This window comes from Pelobates fuscus, chromosome 3 (genome assembly GCF_036172605.1).
Source record: "Pelobates fuscus isolate aPelFus1 chromosome 3, aPelFus1.pri, whole genome shotgun sequence".
Classification (NCBI taxonomy): Eukaryota; Metazoa; Chordata; class Amphibia; order Anura; family Pelobatidae; genus Pelobates; species Pelobates fuscus.
Window position 1 is genome coordinate 399,124,508 of NC_086319.1, and position 25,393 is coordinate 399,149,900.

General features: G+C 39.5%; 2 non-coding genes across 2 annotated transcripts; both read left to right on the plus strand.

The window, feature by feature from the left end:
- Positions 1 to 1,605: 1,605 nt before the first annotated feature.
- TRNAG-UCC (transfer RNA glycine (anticodon UCC)) lies at positions 1,606 to 1,677 on the plus strand. The gene has a single exon. It is a non-coding gene; the product is annotated as a tRNA-Gly (tRNA).
- Positions 1,678 to 16,193: 14,516 nt separating this feature from the next.
- TRNAG-UCC (transfer RNA glycine (anticodon UCC)) lies at positions 16,194 to 16,265 on the plus strand. Its single transcript has one exon. It is a non-coding gene; the product is annotated as a tRNA-Gly (tRNA).
- The last annotated feature ends 9,128 nt before the right edge of the window (positions 16,266 to 25,393 follow it).

Consider the following 25,393-nt stretch of genomic DNA (forward strand, 5'->3'; position numbering starts at 1 on the left):
GGTAAAACTGAAACACATCAAGCGTTGGTGGTATAGTGGTGAGAATAGCTGCCTTCCAAGCAGTTGACCCGGGTTTTATTCCCGGCCAACGCAAGAAAATCTGATTTTACGACACTGTAGTCAGCAAATTTTGCGTTCCTATTTAACATTCTCAACGACTGTTACTGCTCTTGTTGCTGAATCAACAACATTTTGTGCTGGATCATGCTCTACATAGATCAGATATGAATAAATCTCGAAAATTGTCAATCACTTTGGGTTTTTTGTTTTTGAGTTTTTTTTCTTGTACAATAACGGTCATTTTAAGCACGGCTCTCGAAAATCTGAACCGTATCAGTTTGGAAGAACCCAATTTTTGGGAAGTGCCCAAGTCAAGTTAAAATGTCTGCAATAGATTTTTTTCATCTTATTCCAATAAACAGTGTGCTTGCAAAGTTTGAAACAGCGAAATGTGTACTTAGACTAGGCGAGCGTTCTTGAGAGATCAGGAAGCTTGTCTGAAAATGTGACCGTATGGCTTGTGGTGTCGGTAAAACTAAAACACATCAAGCGTTGGTGGTATAGTGGTGAGCATAGCTGCATTCCAAGCAGTTGACCCGGGTTCGATTCCCGGCCAACGCAAGAAAATCTGATTTTACGACACTGTAGTACGCAAATTTTGCGTTCCTATTTAACATTCTCAACGACTGTTACTGCTCTTGTTGCTGAATCAACAACATTTTGTGCTGGATCATGCTCTACATAGATCAGATATGAATGACTCGCGGAAATTGTCAATCACTTTGGGTTTTTTGTTTTTTAATTTTTTTTCTTGTACAATAACGGTCATTTTAAGCACGGCTCTCGAAAATCTGAACCGTATCAGTTTGGAAGAACCCAATTTTTGGGAAGTGCCCAAGTCAATTTAAAATTTCTGCAATAGATTTTTTTCATCTTATTCCAATAAACAGTGTGCTTGCAAAGTTTGAAACAGCGAAATGTGTACTTAGACTAGGCGAGCGTTCTTGAGAGATCAGGAAGCTTGTCTGAAAATGTGACCGTATGGCTTGTGGTGTCGGTAAAACTAAAACACATCAAGCGTTGGTGGTATAGTGGTGAGCATAGCTGCATTCCAAGCAGTTGACCCGGGTTCGATTCCCGGCCAACGCAAGAAAATCTGATTTTACGACACTGTAGTACGCAAATTTTGCGTTCCTATTTAACATTCTCAACGACTGTTACTGCTCTTGTTGCTGAATCAACAACATTTTGTGCTGGATCATGCTCTACATAGATCAGATATGAATGACTCGCGGAAATTGTCAATCACTTTGGGTTTTTTGTTTTTTAATTTTTTTTCTTGTACAATAACGGTCATTTTAAGCACGGCTCTCGAAAATCTGAACCGTATCAGTTTGGAAGAACCCAATTTTTGGGAAGTGCCCAAGTCAATTTAAAATTTCTGCAATAGATTTTTTTCATCTTATTCCAATAAACAGTGTGCTTGCAAAGTTTGAAACAGCGAAATGTGAACTTAGACTAGGCGAGCGTTCTTGAGAGATCAGGAAGCTTGTCTGAAAATGTGACCGTATGGCTCGTGGTGTCGGTAAAACCAAAATGCATCAAGCGTTGGTGGTATAGTGGTTAGCATAGCTGCCTTCCAAGCAGTTGACCCGGGTTCGATTCCCGGCCAACGCAAGAAAATCTTATTTTACGACACTGTAGTTAGCAAATTTTGCGTTCCTATTTAACATTCTCAACGACTGTTACTGCTCTTGTTGCTGAATCAACAACATTTTGTGCTGGATCATGCTCTACATAGATCAGATATAAATGACTCGCGGAAATTGTCAATCACTTTGGGTTTTTTGTTTTTTAATTTTTTTTCTTGTACAATAACGGTCATTTTAAGCATGGCTCTCGAAAATCTGAACCGTATCAGTTTGGAAGAACCCAATTTTTGGGAAGTGCCCAAGTCAATTTAAAATTTCTGCAATAGATTTTTTTCATCTTATTCCAATAAACAGTGTGCTTGCAAAGTTTGAAACAGCGAAATGTGAACTTAGACTAGGCGAGCGTTCTTGAGAGATCAGGAAGCTTGTTTGAAAATGTGACCGTATGGCTCGTGGTGTCGGTAAAACCAAAATGCATCAAGCGTTGGTGGTATAGTGGTGAGCATAGCTGTCTTCCAAGCAGTTGACCCGGGTTCGATTCCCGGCCAACGCAAGAAAATCTGATTTTACGACACTGTAGTCAGCAAATTTTGCGTTCCTATTTAACATTCTCAACGACTTTTACTGCTCTTGTTGCTGAATCAACAACATTTTGTGCTGGATCATGCTCTACATAGATCAGTTATGAATGACTCGTGGAAATTGTCAATCACTTTGGGTTTTTTGTTTTGATTTTTTTTTCTTGTACAATAACGGTCATTTTAAGCACGGCTCTCGAAAATCTGAACCGTATCAGTTTGGAAGAACCCAATTTTTGGGAAGTGCCCAAGTCAATTTAAAATTTCTGCAATAGATTTTTTTCATCTTATTCCAATAAACAGTGTGCTTGCAAAGTTTGAAACAGCGAAATGTGAACTTAGACTAGGCGAGCGTTCTTGAGCGATCAGGAAGCTTGTCTGAAAATGTGACCGTATGGCTCGTGGTGTCGGTAAAACCAAAATGCATCAAGCGTTGGTGGTATAGTGGTGAGCATAGCTGTCTTCCAAGCAGTTGACCCGGGTTCGATTCCCGGCCAACGCAAGAAAATCTGTTTTTACGACACTGTAGTCAGCAAATTTTGCATTCCTATTTAACATTTTCAATGACTGTTACAGCTCTTGTTGTTGAATCAACAACATTTTGTGCTGGATCATGCTCTACATAGATCAGATATAAATGACTCGCGGAAATTGTCAATCACTTTGGGTTTTTTGTTTTTGAATTTTTTTTCTTGTACAATAACGGTCATTTTAAGCACGGCTCTCGAAAATCTGAACCGTATCAGTTTGGAAGAACCCAGTTTTTGGGAAGTGCCCAAGTCAAGTTAAAATTTCTGCAATAGATTTTTTTCATCTTATTCCAATAAACAGTGTGCTTGCAAAGTTTTAAACAGCGAAATGTGAACTTAGACTAGGCGAGCGTTCTTGAGAGATCAGGAAGCTTGTCTGAAAATGTGACCATATGGCTCGTGGTGTCGGTAAAACCAAAATGCATCAAGCGTTGGTGGTATAGTGGTGAGCATAGCTGCCTTCCAAGCAGTTGACCCGGGTTCGATTCCTGGCCAATGCAAGAAAATCTGATTTTACGGCACTGTAGTCAGCAAATTTTGCGTTCATATTTAACATTCTCAACGACTTTTACTGCTCGTGTTGCTGAATCAACAACATTTTGTGCTGGATCATGCTCTACATAGATCAGTAATGAATGACTCGTGGAAATTGTCAATCACTTTGGGTTTTTTGTTTTGATTTTTTTTTCTTGTACAATAACGGTCATTTTAAGCACGGCTCTCGAAAATCTGAACCGTATCAGTTTGGAAGAACCCAATTTTTGGGAAGTGCCCAAGTCAAGTTAAAATTTCTGCAATAGATTTTTTTCATCTTATTCCAATAAACAGTGTGCTTGCAAAGTTTGAAACAGCAAAATGTGAACTTAGACTAGGCGAGCGTTCTTGAGAGATCAGGAAGCTTGTCTGAAAATGTGACCGTATGGCTCGTGGTGTCGGTAAAACCAAAATGCATCAAGCGTTGGTGGTATAGTGGTGAGCATAGCTGCCTTCCAAGCAGTTGACCTGGGTTCGATTCCTGGCCAACGAAAGAAAATCTGATTTTACGACACTGTTGTAAGCAAATTTTGCGTTCCTATTTAACATTCTCAACGACTGTTACTGCTCTTGTTGCTGAATCAACAACATTTTGTGCTGGATCATGCTCTACATAGATCAGATATGAATGACTCTCGGAAATTGTCAATCACTTTGGGTTTTTTGTTTTTGAATTTTTTTTTCTTGTACAATAACGGTCATTTTAAGCATGGCTCTCGAAAATCTGAACCGTATCAGTTTGGAAGAACCCAATTTTTGGGAAGTGCTCAAGTCCAGTTAAAATTTCTGCAATAGATTTTTTTCATCGTATTCCAATAAACAGTGTGCTTGCAAAGTTTGAAACAGCGAAATGTGAACTTAGACTAGGCGAGCGTTCTTGAGAGATCAGGAAGCTTGTCTGAAAATGTGACCGTATGGCTCGTGGTGTCGGTAAAACCAAAACGCATCAAGCGTTGGTGGTATAGTGGTGAGCATAGCTGCTTTCCAATAACGGTTATTTTAAGCACGGCTCTCGAAAATCTGAATCGTATCAGTTTGGAAGAACCCAATTTTTGGGAAGTGCCCAAGTCAAGTTAAAATTTCTACAATAGATTTTTTTCATCTTATTCCAATAAACAGTGTGCTTGCAAAGTTTGAAACAGCAAAATGTGAACTTAGACTATGCGAGCGTTCTTGAGAGATCAGGAAGCTTGTCTGAAAATGTGACTGTATGGCTCGTGGTGTCGGTAAAACTAAAACACATCAAGCGTTGGTGGTATAGCGGTGAGCATAGCTGCCTTCCAAGCAGTTGACCCTGGTCCGATTCCCGTCCAACGCAAGAAAATCTGGTTTTACGACACTGTAGTCAGCAAATTTTGCATTCCTATTTAACATTCTCAACGACTGTTACTGCTCTTGTTGCTGAATCAACAACATTTTGTTCTGGATCATGCTCTACATAGATCAGATATGAATGACTCTCGGAAATTGTCAATCACTTTGAGTTTTTTGTTTTTGAATTTTTTTTCATGTACAATACCGGTAATTTTAAGCACGGCTCTCGAAAATCTGAACCGTATCAGTTTGGAAGAACCCAATTTTTGGGAAGTGCCCAAGTCAAGTTAAAATTTCTGCAATAGATTTTTTTCATCTTAATCCAATAAACAGCAAAGCTTGTCTGAAAATGTGACCATATGGCTCGTGGTGTCGGTAAAACTAAAACGTTAAGCGTTGGTGGTATAGTGGTGCGCATAGCTGCCTTCCAAGCAGTTGAACCGGCTTCGATTCCTGGTCAACGCAAGAAGATCTGATTTTACAACCCTGTAGTCAGCAAATTTTGCGTTCCTATTTAACATTCTCAACGACTGTTACTGCTCTTGTTGCTGAATCAACAAAATTTTGTGCTGGATCATGCTCTACATAGATCAGATATGAATGACTCTCGGAAATTGTCAATCAGTTTGGGTTTTTTGTTTTTGAATTTTTTTTTCTTGTACAATAACGGTCATTTTAAGCATGGCTCTCGAAAATCTGAACCGTATCAGTTTGGAAGAACCCAATTTTTGGGAAGTGCTCAAGTCCAGTTAAAATTTCTGCAATAGATTTTTTTCATCGTATTCCAATAAACAGTGTGCTTGCAAAGTTTGAAACAGCGAAATGTGAACTTAGACTAGGCGAGCGTTCTTGAGAGATCAGGAAGCTTGTCTGAAAATGTGACCGTATGGCTCGTGGTGTCGGTAAAACCAAAACGCATCAAGCGTTGGTGGTATAGTGGTGAGCATAGCTGCTTTCCAATAACGGTTATTTTAAGCACGGCTCTCGAAAATCTGAATCGTATCAGTTTGGAAGAACCCAATTTTTGGGAAGTGCCCAAGTCAAGTTAAAATTTCTACAATAGATTTTTTTCATCTTATTCCAATAAACAGTGTGCTTGCAAAGTTTGAAACAGCAAAATGTGAACTTAGACTATGCGAGCGTTCTTGAGAGATCAGGAAGCTTGTCTGAAAATGTGACTGTATGGCTCGTGGTGTCGGTAAAACTAAAACACATCAAGCGTTGGTGGTATAGCGGTGAGCATAGCTGCCTTCCAAGCAGTTGACCCTGGTCCGATTCCCGTCCAACGCAAGAAAATCTGGTTTTACGACACTGTAGTCAGCAAATTTTGCGTTCCTATTTAACATTCTCAACGACTGTTACTGCTCTTGTTGCTGAATCAACAACATTTTGTTCTGGATCATGCTCTACATAGATCAGATATGAATGACTCTCGGAAATTGTCAATCACTTTGAGTTTTTTGTTTTTGAATTTTTTTTCATGTACAATACCGGTAATTTTAAGCACGGCTCTCGAAAATCTGAACCGTATCAGTTTGGAAGAACCCAATTTTTGGGAAGTGCCCAAGTCAAGTTAAAATTTCTGCAATAGATTTTTTTCATCTTAATCCAATAAACAGCAAAGCTTGTCTGAAAATGTGACCATATGGCTCGTGGTGTCGGTAAAACTAAAACGTTAAGCGTTGGTGGTATAGTGGTGAGCATAGCTGCCTTCCAAGCAGTTGAACCGGCTTCGATTCCTGGCCAACGCAAGAAGATCTGATTTTACAACCCTGTAGTCAGCAAATTTTGCGTTCCTATTTAACATTCTCAACGACTGTTACTGCTCTTGTTGCTGAATCAACAAAATTTTGTGCTGGATCATGCTCTACATATATCAGATATGAATGACTCGCGGAAATTGTCAATCAATTTGGGTTTTTTGTTTTTGAATTTTTTTTCTTGTACAATAACGGTCATTTTAAGCACGGCTCTCGAAAATCTGAACCGTATCAGTTTGGAAGAACCCAATTTTTGGGAAGTGCCCAAGTCAAGTTAAAATTGTTTTTTTTTTTTTTGAATTCTTATTCTTGTACAATAATGGTCATTTTAAGCACGGCTCTCGAAAATCTGAACCGTATCAGTTTGGAAGAACCCAATTTTTGGGAAGTGCCCAAGTCAAGTTAAAATTGGCTTTTTTGTTTTTCAATTCTTATTCTTGTACAATAATGGTCATTTTAAGCACGGCTCTCGAAAATCTGAACCGTATCAGTTTGGAAGAACCCAATTTTTGGGAAGTGCCCAAGTCAAGTTAAAATTTCTGCAATAGCTTTTTTTCATCTTATTCCAATAAACAGTGTGCTTGCAAAGTTTGAAACAGCGAAATGTGAACTTAGACTAGGCGAGCGTTTTTGAGAGATCAGGAAGCTTGTCTGAAAATGTGAACGTATGGCTCGTGGTGTCGGTAAAACTAAAACACATCATGCGTTGGTGGTATAGTGGTGAGCATAGCTGCCTGCCAAGCAATTGACCCGGGTTCGATTCCCGGCCAACGCAGGAAAATCCGATTTTACGACACTGTAGTCAGCAAATTTTGCGTTCCTATTTAACATTCTCAACGACTGTTACTGCTCTTGTTGCTGAATCAACAACATTTTGTGCTGGATCATGCTCTACATAGATCAGATATGAATGACTCTCGGAAATTGTCAATCAGTTTGGGTTTTTTGTTTTTGAATTTTTTTTTCTTGTACAATAACGGTCATTTTAAGCATGGCTCTCGAAAATCTGAACCGTATCAGTTTGGAAGAACCCAATTTTTGGGAAGTGCTCAAGTCCAGTTAAAATTTCTGCAATAGATTTTTTTCATCGTATTCCAATAAACAGTGTGCTTGCAAAGTTTGAAACAGCGAAATGTGAACTTAGACTAGGCGAGCGTTCTTGAGAGATCAGGAAGCTTGTCTGAAAATGTGACCGTATGGCTCGTGGTGTCGGTAAAACCAAAACGCATCAAGCGTTGGTGGTATAGTGGTGAGCATAGCTGCTTTCCAATAACGGTTATTTTAAGCACGGCTCTCGAAAATCTGAATCGTATCAGTTTGGAAGAACCCAATTTTTGGGAAGTGCCCAAGTCAAGTTAAAATTTCTACAATAGATTTTTTTCATCTTATTCCAATAAACAGTGTGCTTGCAAAGTTTGAAACAGCGAAATGTGAACTTAGACTAGGCGAGCGTTTTTGAGAGATCAGGAAGCTTGTCTGAAAATGTGAACGTATGGCTCGTGGTGTCGGTAAAACTAAAACACATCATGCGTTGGTGGTATAGCGGTGAGCATAGCTGCCTTCCAAGCAGTTGACCCTGGTCCGATTCCCGTCCAACGCAAGAAAATCTGGTTTTACGACACTGTAGTCAGCAAATTTTGCATTCCTATTTAACATTCTCAACGACTGTTACTGCTCTTGTTGCTGAATCAACAACATTTTGTTCTGGATCATGCTCTACATAGATCAGATATGAATGACTCTCGGAAATTGTCAATCACTTTGAGTTTTTTGTTTTTGAATTTTTTTTCATGTACAATACCGGTAATTTTAAGCACGGCTCTCGAAAATCTGAACCGTATCAGTTTGGAAGAACCCAATTTTTGGGAAGTGCCCAAGTCAAGTTAAAATTTCTGCAATAGATTTTTTTCATCTTAATCCAATAAACAGCAAAGCTTGTCTGAAAATGTGACCATATGGCTCGTGGTGTCGGTAAAACTAAAACGTTAAGCGTTGGTGGTATAGTGGTGCGCATAGCTGCCTTCCAAGCAGTTGAACCGGCTTCGATTCCTGGTCAACGCAAGAAGATCTGATTTTACAACCCTGTAGTCAGCAAATTTTGCGTTCCTATTTAACATTCTCAACGACTGTTACTGCTCTTGTTGCTGAATCAACAAAATTTTGTGCTGGATCATGCTCTACATAGATCAGATATGAATGACTCTCGGAAATTGTCAATCAGTTTGGGTTTTTTGTTTTTGAATTTTTTTTTCTTGTACAATAACGGTCATTTTAAGCATGGCTCTCGAAAATCTGAACCGTATCAGTTTGGAAGAACCCAATTTTTGGGAAGTGCTCAAGTCCAGTTAAAATTTCTGCAATAGATTTTTTTCATCGTATTCCAATAAACAGTGTGCTTGCAAAGTTTGAAACAGCGAAATGTGAACTTAGACTAGGCGAGCGTTCTTGAGAGATCAGGAAGCTTGTCTGAAAATGTGACCGTATGGCTCGTGGTGTCGGTAAAACCAAAACGCATCAAGCGTTGGTGGTATAGTGGTGAGCATAGCTGCTTTCCAATAACGGTTATTTTAAGCACGGCTCTCGAAAATCTGAATCGTATCAGTTTGGAAGAACCCAATTTTTGGGAAGTGCCCAAGTCAAGTTAAAATTTCTACAATAGATTTTTTTCATCTTATTCCAATAAACAGTGTGCTTGCAAAGTTTGAAACAGCAAAATGTGAACTTAGACTATGCGAGCGTTCTTGAGAGATCAGGAAGCTTGTCTGAAAATGTGACTGTATGGCTCGTGGTGTCGGTAAAACTAAAACACATCAAGCGTTGGTGGTATAGCGGTGAGCATAGCTGCCTTCCAAGCAGTTGACCCTGGTCCGATTCCCGTCCAACGCAAGAAAATCTGGTTTTACGACACTGTAGTCAGCAAATTTTGCGTTCCTATTTAACATTCTCAACGACTGTTACTGCTCTTGTTGCTGAATCAACAACATTTTGTTCTGGATCATGCTCTACATAGATCAGATATGAATGACTCTCGGAAATTGTCAATCACTTTGAGTTTTTTGTTTTTGAATTTTTTTTCATGTACAATACCGGTAATTTTAAGCACGGCTCTCGAAAATCTGAACCGTATCAGTTTGGAAGAACCCAATTTTTGGGAAGTGCCCAAGTCAAGTTAAAATTTCTGCAATAGATTTTTTTCATCTTAATCCAATAAACAGCAAAGCTTGTCTGAAAATGTGACCATATGGCTCGTGGTGTCGGTAAAACTAAAACGTTAAGCGTTGGTGGTATAGTGGTGAGCATAGCTGCCTTCCAAGCAGTTGAACCGGCTTCGATTCCTGGCCAACGCAAGAAGATCTGATTTTACAACCCTGTAGTCAGCAAATTTTGCGTTCCTATTTAACATTCTCAACGACTGTTACTGCTCTTGTTGCTGAATCAACAAAATTTTGTGCTGGATCATGCTCTACATATATCAGATATGAATGACTCGCGGAAATTGTCAATCAATTTGGGTTTTTTGTTTTTGAATTTTTTTTCTTGTACAATAACGGTCATTTTAAGCACGGCTCTCGAAAATCTGAACCGTATCAGTTTGGAAGAACCCAATTTTTGGGAAGTGCCCAAGTCAAGTTAAAATTGTTTTTTTTTTTTTTGAATTCTTATTCTTGTACAATAATGGTCATTTTAAGCACGGCTCTCGAAAATCTGAACCGTATCAGTTTGGAAGAACCCAATTTTTGGGAAGTGCCCAAGTCAAGTTAAAATTGGCTTTTTTGTTTTTCAATTCTTATTCTTGTACAATAATGGTCATTTTAAGCACGGCTCTCGAAAATCTGAACCGTATCAGTTTGGAAGAACCCAATTTTTGGGAAGTGCCCAAGTCAAGTTAAAATTTCTGCAATAGCTTTTTTTCATCTTATTCCAATAAACAGTGTGCTTGCAAAGTTTGAAACAGCGAAATGTGAACTTAGACTAGGCGAGCGTTTTTGAGAGATCAGGAAGCTTGTCTGAAAATGTGAACGTATGGCTCGTGGTGTCGGTAAAACTAAAACACATCATGCGTTGGTGGTATAGTGGTGAGCATAGCTGCCTGCCAAGCAATTGACCCGGGTTCGATTCCCGGCCAACGCAGGAAAATCCGATTTTACGACACTGTAGTCAGCAAATTTTGCGTTCCTATTTAACATTCTCAACGACTGTTACTGCTCTTGTTGCTGAATCAACAACATTTTGTGCTGGATCATGCTCTACATAGATCAGATATGAATGACTCTCGGAAATTGTCAATCAGTTTGGGTTTTTTGTTTTTGAATTTTTTTTTCTTGTACAATAACGGTCATTTTAAGCATGGCTCTCGAAAATCTGAACCGTATCAGTTTGGAAGAACCCAATTTTTGGGAAGTGCTCAAGTCCAGTTAAAATTTCTGCAATAGATTTTTTTCATCGTATTCCAATAAACAGTGTGCTTGCAAAGTTTGAAACAGCGAAATGTGAACTTAGACTAGGCGAGCGTTCTTGAGAGATCAGGAAGCTTGTCTGAAAATGTGACCGTATGGCTCGTGGTGTCGGTAAAACCAAAACGCATCAAGCGTTGGTGGTATAGTGGTGAGCATAGCTGCTTTCCAATAACGGTTATTTTAAGCACGGCTCTCGAAAATCTGAATCGTATCAGTTTGGAAGAACCCAATTTTTGGGAAGTGCCCAAGTCAAGTTAAAATTTCTACAATAGATTTTTTTCATCTTATTCCAATAAACAGTGTGCTTGCAAAGTTTGAAACAGCAAAATGTGAACTTAGACTATGCGAGCGTTCTTGAGAGATCAGGAAGCTTGTCTGAAAATGTGACTGTATGGCTCGTGGTGTCGGTAAAACTAAAACACATCAAGCGTTGGTGGTATAGCGGTGAGCATAGCTGCCTTCCAAGCAGTTGACCCTGGTCCGATTCCCGTCCAACGCAAGAAAATCTGGTTTTACGACACTGTAGTCAGCAAATTTTGCGTTCCTATTTAACATTCTCAACGACTGTTACTGCTCTTGTTGCTGAATCAACAACATTTTGTTCTGGATCATGCTCTACATAGATCAGATATGAATGACTCTCGGAAATTGTCAATCACTTTGAGTTTTTTGTTTTTGAATTTTTTTTCATGTACAATACCGGTAATTTTAAGCACGGCTCTCGAAAATCTGAACCGTATCAGTTTGGAAGAACCCAATTTTTGGGAAGTGCCCAAGTCAAGTTAAAATTTCTGCAATAGATTTTTTTCATCTTAATCCAATAAACAGCAAAGCTTGTCTGAAAATGTGACCATATGGCTCGTGGTGTCGGTAAAACTAAAACGTTAAGCGTTGGTGGTATAGTGGTGCGCATAGCTGCCTTCCAAGCAGTTGAACCGGCTTCGATTCCTGGCCAACGCAAGAAGATCTGATTTTACAACCCTGTAGTCAGCAAATTTTGCGTTCCTATTTAACATTCTCAACGACTGTTACTGCTCTTGTTGCTGAATCAACAAAATTTTGTGCTGGATCATGCTCTACATATATCAGATATGAATGACTCGCGGAAATTGTCAATCAATTTGGGTTTTTTGTTTTTGAATTTTTTTTCTTGTACAATAACGGTCATTTTAAGCACGGCTCTCGAAAATCTGAACCGTATCAGTTTGGAAGAACCCAATTTTTGGGAAGTGCCCAAGTCAAGTTAAAATTGTTTTTTTTTTTTTTGAATTCTTATTCTTGTACAATAATGGTCATTTTAAGCACGGCTCTCGAAAATCTGAACCGTATCAGTTTGGAAGAACCCAATTTTTGGGAAGTGCCCAAGTCAAGTTAAAATTGGCTTTTTTGTTTTTCAATTCTTATTCTTGTACAATAATGGTCATTTTAAGCACGGCTCTCGAAAATCTGAACCGTATCAGTTTGGAAGAACCCAATTTTTGGGAAGTGCCCAAGTCAAGTTAAAATTTCTGCAATAGCTTTTTTTCATCTTATTCCAATAAACAGTGTGCTTGCAAAGTTTGAAACAGCGAAATGTGAACTTAGACTAGGCGAGCGTTTTTGAGAGATCAGGAAGCTTGTCTGAAAATGTGAACGTATGGCTCGTGGTGTCGGTAAAACTAAAACACATCATGCGTTGGTGGTATAGTGGTGAGCATAGCTGCCTGCCAAGCAATTGACCCGGGTTCGATTCCCGGCCAACGCAGGAAAATCCGATTTTACGACACTGTAGTCAGCAAATTTTGCGTTCCTATTTAACATTCTCAACGACTGTTACTGCTCTTGTTGCTGAATCAACAACATTTTGTGCTGGATCATGCTCTACATAGATCAGATATGAATGACTCTCGGAAATTGTCAATCAGTTTGGGTTTTTTGTTTTTGAATTTTTTTTCTTGTACAATAATGGTCATTTTAAGCACGTCTCTCGAAAATCTGAACCGTATCAGTTTGGAAGAACCCAATTTTTGGGAAGTGCCCAAGTCAATTTAAAATTTCTGCAATAGATTTTTTTCATCTTATTCCAATAAACAGTGTGCTTGCAAAGTTTGAAACAGCGAAATGTGAACTTAGACTAGGCGAGCGTTCTTGAGAGATCAGGAAGCTTGTCTGAAAATGTGACCGTATGGCTCGTGGTTTCGGTAAAACTAAAATACATCAAGTGTTGGCTGTATAGTGGTGAGCATAGCTGCCTTCCAAGCAGTTGACCCGGGTTTTATTCCCGGCCAACGCAAGAAAATCTCATTTTACGACACTGTAGTCAGCAAATTTTGCGTTCCTATTTAACATTCTCAACGACTGTTACTGCACTTGTTGCTGAATCGACAAAATTTTGTGCTGGATCATGCTCTACGTAGATCAGATATGAATGACTCGCGGAAATTGTCAATCACTTTGGGTTTTTTGTTTTTTAATTTTTTTTCTTGTACAATAACGGTCATTTTAAGCACGGCTCTCGAAAATCTGAACCGTATCAGTTTGGAAGAACCCAATTTTTGGGAAGTGCCCAAGTCAATTTAAAATTTCTGCAATAGATTTTTTTCATCTTATTCCAATAAACAGTGTGCTTGCAAAGTTTGAAACAGCGAAATGTGAACTTAGACTAGGCGAGCGTTCTTGAGAGATCAGGAAGCTTGTCTGAAAATGTGACCGTATGGCTCGTGGTTTCGGTAAAACTAAAATACATCAAGTGTTGGCTGTATAGTGGTGAGCATAGCTGCCTTCCAAGCAGTTGACCCGGGTTTTATTCCCGGCCAACGCAAGAAAATCTGATTTTACGACACTGTAGTCAGCAAATTTTGCGTTCCTATTTAACATTCTCAACGACTGTTACTGCTCTTGTTGCTGAATCAACAAAATTTTGTGCTGGATCATGCTCTACATAGATCAGATATGAATGACTCTCGGAAATTGTCAATCACTTTGGGTTTTTTGTTTTTTAATTTTTTTTCTTGTACAATAACGGTCATTTTAAGCACGGCTCTCGAAAATCTGAACCGTATCAGTTTGGAAGAACCCAATTTTTGGGAAGTGCCCAAGTCAAGTTAAAATTTCTGCAATAGATTTTTTTCATCTTATTCCAATAAACAGTGTGCTTGCAAAGTTTGAAACAGCGAAATGTGTACTTAGACTAGGCGAGCATTCTTGAGAGATCAGGAAGCTTGTCTGAAAATGTGACCGTATGGCTTGTGGTGTCGGTAAAACTAAAACACATCAAGCGTTGGTGGTATAGTGGTGAGCATAGCTGCCTTCCAAGCAGTTGACCCGGGTTCGATTCCCGGTCAACGCAAGAAAATCTGATTTTACGACACTGTAGTCAGCAAATTTTGCGATCCTATTTAACATTCTCAACGACTGTTACTGCTCTTGTTGCTGAATCAACAACATTTTGTGCTGGATCATGCTCTACATAGATCAGATATGAATGACTCGCGGAAATTGTCAATCACTTTGGGTTTTTTGTTTTTTTATTTTTTTTCTTGTACAATAACGGTCATTTTAAGAACGGCTCTCGAAAATCTGAACCGTATCAGTTTGGAAGAACCCAATTTTTGGGAAGTGCCCAAGTCAAGTTAAAATTTCTGCAATAGATTTTTTTCATCTTATTCCAATAAACAGTGTGCTTGCAAAGTTTGAAACAGCGAAATGTGTACTTAGACTAGGCGAGCGTTCTTGAGAGATCAGGAAGCTTGTCTGAAAATGTGACCGTATGGCTTGTGGTGTCGGTAAAACTGAAACACATCAAGCGTTGGTGGTATAGTGGTGAGAATAGCTGCCTTCCAAGCAGTTGACCCGGGTTTTATTCCCGGCCAACGCAAGAAAATCTGATTTTACGACACTGTAGTCAGCAAATTTTGCGTTCCTATTTAACATTCTCAACGACTGTTACTGCTCTTGTTGCTGAATCAACAACATTTTGTGCTGGATCATGCTCTACATAGATCAGATATGAATAAATCTCGAAAATTGTCAATCACTTTGGGTTTTTTGTTTTTGAGTTTTTTTTCTTGTACAATAACGGTCATTTTAAGCACGGCTCTCGAAAATCTGAACCGTATCAGTTTGGAAGAACCCAATTTTTGGGAAGTGCCCAAGTCAAGTTAAAATGTCTGCAATAGATTTTTTTCATCTTATTCCAATAAACAGTGTGCTTGCAAAGTTTGAAACAGCGAAATGTGTACTTAGACTAGGCGAGCGTTCTTGAGAGATCAGGAAGCTTGTCTGAAAATGTGACCGTATGGCTTGTGGTGTCGGTAAAACTAAAACACATCAAGCGTTGGTGGTATAGTGGTGAGCATAGCTGCATTCCAAGCAGTTGACCCGGGTTCGATTCCCGGCCAACGCAAGAAAATCTGATTTTACGACACTGTAGTACGCAAATTTTGCGTTCCTATTTAACATTCTCAACGACTGTTACTGCTCTTGTTGCTGAATCAACAACATTTTGTGCTGGATCATGCTCTACATAGATCAGATATGAATGACTCGCGGAAATTGTCAATCACTTTGGGTTTTTTGTTTTTTAATTTTTTTTCTTGTACAATAACGGTCATTTTAAGCACGGCTCTCGAAAATCTGAACCGTATCAGTTTGGAAGAACCCAATTTTTGGGAAGTGCCCAAGTCAATTTAAAATTTCTGCAATAGATTTTTTTCATCTTATTCCAATAAACAGTGTGCTTGCAAAGTTTGAAACAGCGAAATGTGTACTTAGACTAGGCGAGCGTTCTTGAGAGATCAGGAAGCTTGTCTGAAAATGTGACCGTATGGCTTGTGGTGTCGGTAAAACTAAAACACATCAAGCGTTGGTGGTATAGTGGTGAGCATAGCTGCATTCCAAGCAGTTGACCCGGGTTCGATTCCCGGCCAACGCAAGAAAATCTGATTTTACGACACTGTAGTACGCAAATTTTGCGTTCCTATTTAACATTCTCAACGACTGTTACTGCTCTTGTTGCTGAATCAACAACATTTTGTGCTGGATCATGCTCTACATAGATCAGATATGAATGACTCGCGGAAATTGTCAATCACTTTGGGTTTTTTGTTTTTTAATTTTTTTTCTTGTACAATAACGGTCATTTTAAGCACGGCTCTCGAAAATCTGAACCGTATCAGTTTGGAAGAACCCAATTTTTGGGAAGTGCCCAAGTCAATTTAAAATTTCTGCAATAGATTTTTTTCATCTTATTCCAATAAACAGTGTGCTTGCAAAGTTTGAAACAGCGAAATGTGAACTTAGACTAGGCGAGCGTTCTTGAGAGATCAGGAAGCTTGTCTGAAAATGTGACCGTATGGCTCGTGGTGTCGGTAAAACCAAAATGCATCAAGCGTTGGTGGTATAGTGGTTAGCATAGCTGCCTTCCAAGCAGTTGACCCGGGTTCGATTCCCGGCCAACGCAAGAAAATCTTATTTTACGACACTGTAGTTAGCAAATTTTGCGTTCCTATTTAACATTCTCAACGACTGTTACTGCTCTTGTTGCTGAATCAACAACATTTTGTGCTGGATCATGCTCTACATAGATCAGATATAAATGACTCGCGGAAATTGTCAATCACTTTGGGTTTTTTGTTTTTTAATTTTTTTTCTTGTACAATAACGGTCATTTTAAGCATGGCTCTCGAAAATCTGAACCGTATCAGTTTGGAAGAACCCAATTTTTGGGAAGTGCCCAAGTCAATTTAAAATTTCTGCAATAAATTTTTTTCATCTTATTCCAATAAACAGTGTGCTTGCAAAGTTTGAAACAGCGAAATGTGAACTTAGACTAGGCGAGCGTTCTTGAGAGATCAGGAAGCTTGTTTGAAAATGTGACCGTATGGCTCGTGGTGTCGGTAAAACCAAAATGCATCAAGCGTTGGTGGTATAGTGGTGAGCATAGCTGTCTTCCAAGCAGTTGACCCGGGTTCGATTCCCGGCCAACGCAAGAAAATCTGATTTTACGACACTGTAGTCAGCAAATTTTGCGTTCCTATTTAACATTCTCAACGACTTTTACTGCTCTTGTTGCTGAATCAACAACATTTTGTGCTGGATCATGCTCTACATAGATCAGTTATGAATGACTCGTGGAAATTGTCAATCACTTTGGGTTTTTTGTTTTGATTTTTTTTTCTTGTACAATAACGGTCATTTTAAGCACGGCTCTCGAAAATCTGAACCGTATCAGTTTGGAAGAACCCAATTTTTGGGAAGTGCCCAAGTCAATTTAAAATTTCTGCAATAGATTTTTTTCATCTTATTCCAATAAACAGTGTGCTTGCAAAGTTTGAAACAGCGAAATGTGAACTTAGACTAGGCGAGCGTTCTTGAGCGATCAGGAAGCTTGTCTGAAAATGTGACCGTATGGCTCGTGGTGTCGGTAAAACCAAAATGCATCAAGCGTTGGTGGTATAGTGGTGAGCATAGCTGTCTTCCAAGCAGTTGACCCGGGTTCGATTCCCGGCCAACGCAAGAAAATCTGTTTTTACGACACTGTAGTCAGCAAATTTTGCATTCCTATTTAACATTTTCAATGACTGTTACAGCTCTTGTTGTTGAATCAACAACATTTTGTGCTGGATCATGCTCTACATAGATCAGATATAAATGACTCGCGGAAATTGTCAATCACTTTGGGTTTTTTGTTTTTGAATTTTTTTTCTTGTACAATAACGGTCATTTTAAGCACGGCTCTCGAAAATCTGAACCGTATCAGTTTGGAAGAACCCAGTTTTTGGGAAGTGCCCAAGTCAAGTTAAAATTTCTGCAATAGATTTTTTTCATCTTATTCCAATAAACAGTGTGCTTGCAAAGTTTTAAACAGCGAAATGTGAACTTAGACTAGGCGAGCGTTCTTGAGAGATCAGGAAGCTTGTCTGAAAATGTGACCATATGGCTCGTGGTGTCGGTAAAACCAAAATGCATCAAGCGTTGGTGGTATAGTGGTGAGCATAGCTGCCTTCCAAGCAGTTGACCCGGGTTCGATTCCTGGCCAATGCAAGAAAATCTGATTTTACGGCACTGTAGTCAGCAAATTTTGCGTTCATATTTAACATTCTCAACGACTTTTACTGCTCGTGTTGCTGAATCAACAACATTTTGTGCTGGATCATGCTCTACATAGATCAGTAATGAATGACTCGTGGAAATTGTCAATCACTTTGGGTTTTTTGTTTTGATTTTTTTTTCTTGTACAATAACGGTCATTTTAAGCACGGCTCTCGAAAATCTGAACCGTATCAGTTTGGAAGAACCCAATTTTTGGGAAGTGCCCAAGTCAAGTTAAAATTTCTGCAATAGATTTTTTTCATCTTATTCCAATAAACAGTGTGCTTGCAAAGTTTGAAACAGCAAAATGTGAACTTAGACTAGGCGAGCGTTCTTGAGAGATCAGGAAGCTTGTCTGAAAATGTGACCGTATGGCTCGTGGTGTCGGTAAAACCAAAATGCATCAAGCGTTGGTGGTATAGTGGTGAGCATAGCTGCCTTCCAAGCAGTTGACCTGGGTTCGATTCCTGGCCAACGAAAGAAAATCTGATTTTACGACACTGTTGTAAGCAAATTTTGCGTTCCTATTTAACATTCTCAACGACTGTTACTGCTCTTGTTGCTGAATCAACAACATTTTGTGCTGGATCATGCTCTACATAGATCAGATATGAATGACTCTCGGAAATTGTCAATCACTTTGGGTTTTTTGTTTTTGAATTTTTTTTTCTTGTACAATAACGGTCATTTTAAGCATGGCTCTCGAAAATCTGAACCGTATCAGTTTGGAAGAACCCAATTTTTGGGAAGTGCTCAAGTCCAGTTAAAATTTCTGCAATAGATTTTTTTCATCGTATTCCAATAAACAGTGTGCTTGCAAAGTTTGAAACAGCGAAATGTGAACTTAGACTAGGCGAGCGTTCTTGAGAGATCAGGAAGCTTGTCTGAAAATGTGACCGTATGGCTCGTGGTGTCGGTAAAACCAAAACGCATCAAGCGTTGGTGGTATAGTGGTGAGCATAGCTGCTTTCCAATAACGGTTATTTTAAGCACGGCTCTCGAAAATCTGAATCGTATCAGTTTGGAAGAACCCAATTTTTGGGAAGTGCCCAAGTCAAGTTAAAATTTCTACAATAGATTTTTTTCATCTTATTCCAATAAACAGTGTGCTTGCAAAGTTTGAAACAGCAAAATGTGAACTTAGACTATGCGAGCGTTCTTGAGAGATCAGGAAGCTTGTCTGAAAATGTGACTGTATGGCTCGTGGTGTCGGTAAAACTAAAACACATCAAGCGTTGGTGGTATAGCGGTGAGCATAGCTGCCTTCCAAGCAGTTGACCCTGGTCCGATTCCCGTCCAACGCAAGAAAATCTGGTTTTACGACACTGTAGTCAGCAAATTTTGCATTCCTATTTAACATTCTCAACGACTGTTACTGCTCTTGTTGCTGAATCAACAACATTTTGTTCTGGATCATGCTCTACATAGATCAGATATGAATGACTCTCGGAAATTGTCAATCACTTTGAGTTTTTTGTTTTTGAATTTTTTTTCATGTACAATACCGGTAATTTTAAGCACGGCTCTCGAAAATCTGAACCGTATCAGTTTGGAAGAACCCAATTTTTGGGAAGTGCCCAAGTCAAGTTAAAATTTCTGCAATAGATTTTTTTCATCTTAATCCAATAAACAGCAAAGCTTGTCTGAAAATGTGACCATATGGCTCGTGGTGTCGGTAAAACTAAAACGTTAAGCGTTGGTGGTATAGTGGTGCGCATAGCTGCCTTCCAAGCAGTTGAACCGGCTTCGATTCCTGGTCAACGCAAGAAGATCTGATTTTACAACCCTGTAGTCAGCAAATTTTGCGTTCCTATTTAACATTCTCAACGACTGTTACTGCTCTTGTTGCTGAATCAACAAAATTTTGTGCTGGATCATGCTCTACATAGATCAGATATGAATGACTCTCGGAAATTGTCAATCAGTTTGGGTTTTTTGTTTTTGAATTTTTTTTTCTTGTACAATAACGGTCATTTTAAGCATGGCTCTCGAAAATCTGAACCGTATCAGTTTGGAAGAACCCAATTTTTGGGAAGTGCTCAAGTCCAGTTAAAATTTCTGCAATAGATTTTTTTCATCGTATTCCAATAAACAGTGTGCTTGCAAAGTTTGAAACAGCGAAATGTGAACTTAGACTAGGCGAGCGTTCTTGAGAGATCAGGAAGCTTGTCTGAAAATGTGACCGTATGGCTCGTGGTGTCGGTAAAACCAAAACGCATCAAGCGTTGGTGGTATAGTGGTGAGCATAGCTGCTTTCCAATAACGGTTATTTTAAGCACGGCTCTCGAAAATCTGAATCGTATCAGTTTGGAAGAACCCAATTTTTGGGAAGTGCCCAAGTCAAGTTAAAATTTCTACAATAGATTTTTTTCATCTTATTCCAATAAACAGTGTGCTTGCAAAGTTTGAAACAGCAAAATGTGAACTTAGACTATGCGAGCGTTCTTGAGAGATCAGGAAGCTTGTCTGAAAATGTGACTGTATGGCTCGTGGTGTCGGTAAAACTAAAACACATCAAGCGTTGGTGGTATAGCGGTGAGCATAGCTGCCTTCCAAGCAGTTGACCCTGGTCCGATTCCCGTCCAACGCAAGAAAATCTGGTTTTACGACACTGTAGTCAGCAAATTTTGCGTTCCTATTTAACATTCTCAACGACTGTTACTGCTCTTGTTGCTGAATCAACAACATTTTGTTCTGGATCATGCTCTACATAGATCAGATATGAATGACTCTCGGAAATTGTCAATCACTTTGAGTTTTTTGTTTTTGAATTTTTTTTCATGTACAATACCGGTAATTTTAAGCACGGCTCTCGAAAATCTGAACCGTATCAGTTTGGAAGAACCCAATTTTTGGGAAGTGCCCAAGTCAAGTTAAAATTTCTGCAATAGATTTTTTTCATCTTAATCCAATAAACAGCAAAGCTTGTCTGAAAATGTGACCATATGGCTCGTGGTGTCGGTAAAACTAAAACGTTAAGCGTTGGTGGTATAGTGGTGCGCATAGCTGCCTTCCAAGCAGTTGAACCGGCTTCGATTCCTGGCCAACGCAAGAAGATCTGATTTTACAACCCTGTAGTCAGCAAATTTTGCGTTCCTATTTAACATTCTCAACGACTGTTACTGCTCTTGTTGCTGAATCAACAAAATTTTGTGCTGGATCATGCTCTACATATATCAGATATGAATGACTCGCGGAAATTGTCAATCAATTTGGGTTTTTTGTTTTTGAATTTTTTTTCTTGTACAATAACGGTCATTTTAAGCACGGCTCTCGAAAATCTGAACCGTATCAGTTTGGAAGAACCCAATTTTTGGGAAGTGCCCAAGTCAAGTTAAAATTGTTTTTTTTTTTTTTGAATTCTTATTCTTGTACAATAATGGTCATTTTAAGCACGGCTCTCGAAAATCTGAACCGTATCAGTTTGGAAGAACCCAATTTTTGGGAAGTGCCCAAGTCAAGTTAAAATTGGCTTTTTTGTTTTTCAATTCTTATTCTTGTACAATAATGGTCATTTTAAGCACGGCTCTCGAAAATCTGAACCGTATCAGTTTGGAAGAACCCAATTTTTGGGAAGTGCCCAAGTCAAGTTAAAATTTCTGCAATAGCTTTTTTTCATCTTATTCCAATAAACAGTGTGCTTGCAAAGTTTGAAACAGCGAAATGTGAACTTAGACTAGGCGAGCGTTTTTGAGAGATCAGGAAGCTTGTCTGAAAATGTGAACGTATGGCTCGTGGTGTCGGTAAAACTAAAACACATCATGCGTTGGTGGTATAGTGGTGAGCATAGCTGCCTGCCAAGCAATTGACCCGGGTTCGATTCCCGGCCAACGCAGGAAAATCCGATTTTACGACACTGTAGTCAGCAAATTTTGCGTTCCTATTTAACATTCTCAACGACTGTTACTGCTCTTGTTGCTGAATCAACAACATTTTGTGCTGGATCATGCTCTACATAGATCAGATATGAATGACTCTCGGAAATTGTCAATCAGTTTGGGTTTTTTGTTTTTGAATTTTTTTTCTTGTACAATAATGGTCATTTTAAGCACGTCTCTCGAAAATCTGAACCGTATCAGTTTGGAAGAACCCAATTTTTGGGAAGTGCCCAAGTCAAGTTAAAATTTCTGCAATAGATTTTTTTCATCTTATTCCAATAAACAGTGTGCTTGCAAAGTTTGAAACAGCAAAATGTGAACTTAGACTAGGCGAGCGTTCTTGAGAGATCAGGAAGCTTGTCTGAAAATGTGACCGTATGGCTCGTGGTGTCGGTAAAACTGAAACACGTCAGGCTTTGGTGGTATAGTGGTGAGCATAGCTGCCTTCCATGCAGTTGACCCGGGTTCGATTCCTGGCCAACGCAAGAAAATATGATTTTACGACACTGTAGTCAGCAAATTTTGCTTTCCTATTTAACATAATCAACGACTGTTACTGCTCTTGTTGCTGAATCAACAACATTTTGTGCTGGATCATGCTCTACATAGATCAGATATGAATGACTCTCGGAAATTGTCAATCACTTTGGGTTTTTTGTTTTTGAATTTTTTTTCTTGTACAATAATGGTCATTTTAAGCACGGCTCTCGAAAATCTGAACCGTATCAGTTTGGAAGAACCCAATTTTTGGGAAGTGCCCAAGTCAAGTTAAAATTTCTGCAATAGATTTTTTTCATCTTATTCCAATAAACAGTGTGCTTGCAAAGTTTGAAACAGCAAAATGTAAACTTAGACAAGGCAAGCGTTCTTGAGAGATTAGGAAGCTTGTCTGAAAATGTGTCCGTATGGCTCGTGGTGTCGGTAAAACTAAAACACATCAAGCGTTGGTGGTATAGTGGTGAGTAGTGATGTACCGAACTGTCCGCCGGCGAACAGTTCCCGGCGAAATTAGCGTGTTCGCCGCCCCCTATTCGTCATCATTGGGCAAACTTTGACCCTGTGCCTCTCGGTCAGCAGACACATTCCAGCCAATCAGCAGCACTCCCTCCCTTCCACACCCTCCAACCTCCCTCCCAGCATCCATTTTCGATTCATTCGGAAGATGCATGCCTAGTGAGAGGAGGGAAAGTTTAGCTGCTGCTGATTAGATAGGGAAATTGATAGCTAGGCTAGGGTATTCAGTGTCCACTACAATCCTGAAGGACTCATCTGATCTCTGCTGTAAGGACAGCACCCCAAAAAGCCTTTTTTAGGGCTATAACATCAGGCTGCTTTTTTTTTCCTGTGTAATGTAATTGCAGGTGCCTGCCTGCCAGCTTCTGTGTGAGGTTCACATTGGATACTGTGCCTACTTGCCCAGTGCCACCACTCATATCTGTTTTAACAATAGGTTAAGCTTTACATTTAAAATAAATATTTTTTTTTCACTGTAATAGAAGAGCAGTTGCCTGCCTGCCAGCTTCTGTGTCAGGTTGGATGCCTTGCCCATTTGCACAGTCAGTGCCACCACTCATATCTGTTTTAACAATTGGTTAAGCTTTAGATTTTAAATAAATAATTTTTTTCACTGTAATAGAAGAGCAGTTGCCTGCCTGCCAGCTTCTAGGTGAGGTTCACATTGGATACTGTGCCCACTAGCCCAGTGCCACCACTCATATCTGTTTTAACAATTGGTTAAGCTTTAGATTTAAAATAAATATTTTTTTTTCACGGTAATAGAAGAGCAGTTGCCTGCCTGCCAGCTTCTGTGTGAGGTTCACATTGGATACTGTGCCCACTTGCCCAGTGCCACCACTCATATCTGTTTTAACAATTGGTTAAGCTTTAGATTTTAAATAAATAATTTTTTTCACTGTAATAGAAGAGCAGTTGCCTTCCTGCCAGCTTCTGTGTGAGGTTCACATTGGATACTGTGCCCACTAGCCCAGTGCCACCACTCATATCTGTTTTAACAATTGGTTAAGCTTTATATTTAAAATAAATATTTTTTTTCACTGTAATAGAAGAGCAGTTGCCTGCCTGCCAGCTTCTGTGTCAGGTTGGATGCCTTGCCCATTTGCACAGTCAGTGCCACCACTCATATCTGTTTTAACAATAGCTTAAGCTTTAGATTTTAAAAAAATCATTTTTTTTCACTATAATAGAAGATCAGTTAGTTGTCTGCAAGCGTCTGGGTGTCAGGCCTACTTCAGCGTGTGCTCTGCAGACCTGTGCCAGCGTGCTTTGACAGTTGCCACTCATATCTTGTGTCTCTATAGCGTGCTTTTACAACCAAAATTTTGTTTCCACTATAATAGAAGAGCAGTTGCCTGCCTGCCAGCTTCTGTGTGAGGTTCACATTGGATACTGTGCCTACTTGCCCAGTGCCACCACTCATATCTGTTTTAACAATTGGTTAAGCTTTACATTTAAAATAAATATTTTTTTTTCACTGTAATAGAAGAGCAGTTAGTTGTCTGCAAGCGTCTGGGTGTCAGGCCTACTTCAGCGTGTGCTCTGCAGACCTGTGCCAGCGTGCTTTGACAGTTGCCACTCATATCTTGTGTCTCTATAGCGTGCTTTTACAACCAAAATTTTGTTTCCACTGTAATAGAAGAGCAGTTGCCTGCCTGCCAGCTTCTGTGTGAGGTTCACATTGGATACTGTGCCTACATGCCCAGTGCCACCACTCATATCTGTTTTAACAATTGGTTAAGCTTTACATTTAAAATAAATATTTTTTTTCACTGTAATAGAAGAGCAGTTAGTTGTCTGCAAGCGTCTGGGTGTCAGGCCTACTTCAGCGTGTGCTCTGCAGACCTGTGCCAGCGTGCTTTGACAGTTGCCACTCATATCTTGTGTCTCTATAGCGTGCATTTACAACCAAAATTTAGTTTCCACTATAATAGAAGAGCAGTTGCCTGCCTGCCAGCTTCTGTGTGAGGTTCACATTGGATACTGTGCCTACTTGCCCAGTGCCACCACTCATATCTGTTTTAACAATTGGTTAAGCTTTACATTTAAAATAAATATTTATTTTTCACTGTAATAGAAGAGCAGTTAGTTGTCTGCAAGCGTCTGGGTGTCAGGCCTACTTCAGCGTGTGCTCTGCAGACCTGTGCCAGCGTGCTTTGACAGTTGCCACTCATATCTTGTGTCTCTATAGCGTGCTTTTACAACCAAAATTTTGTTTCCACTGTAATAGAAGAGCAGTTGCCTGCCTGCCAGCTTCTGTGTGAGGTTCACATTGGATACTGTGCCTACTTGCCCAGTGCCACCACTCATATCTGTTTTAACAATTGGTTAAGCTTTACATTTAAAATAAATATTTTTTTTTCACTGTAATAGAAGAGCAGTTAGTTGTCTGCAAGCGTCTGGGTGTCAGGCCTACTTCAGCGTGTGCTCTGCAGACCTGTGCCAGCTGGCTTTGACAGTTGCCACTCATATCTTGTGTCTCTATAGCGTGCTTTTACAACCAAAATTTTGTTTCCACTGTAATAGAAGAGCAGTTGCCTGCCTGCCAGCTTCTGTGTGAGGTTCACATTGGATACTGTGCCTACATGCCCAGTGCCACCACTCA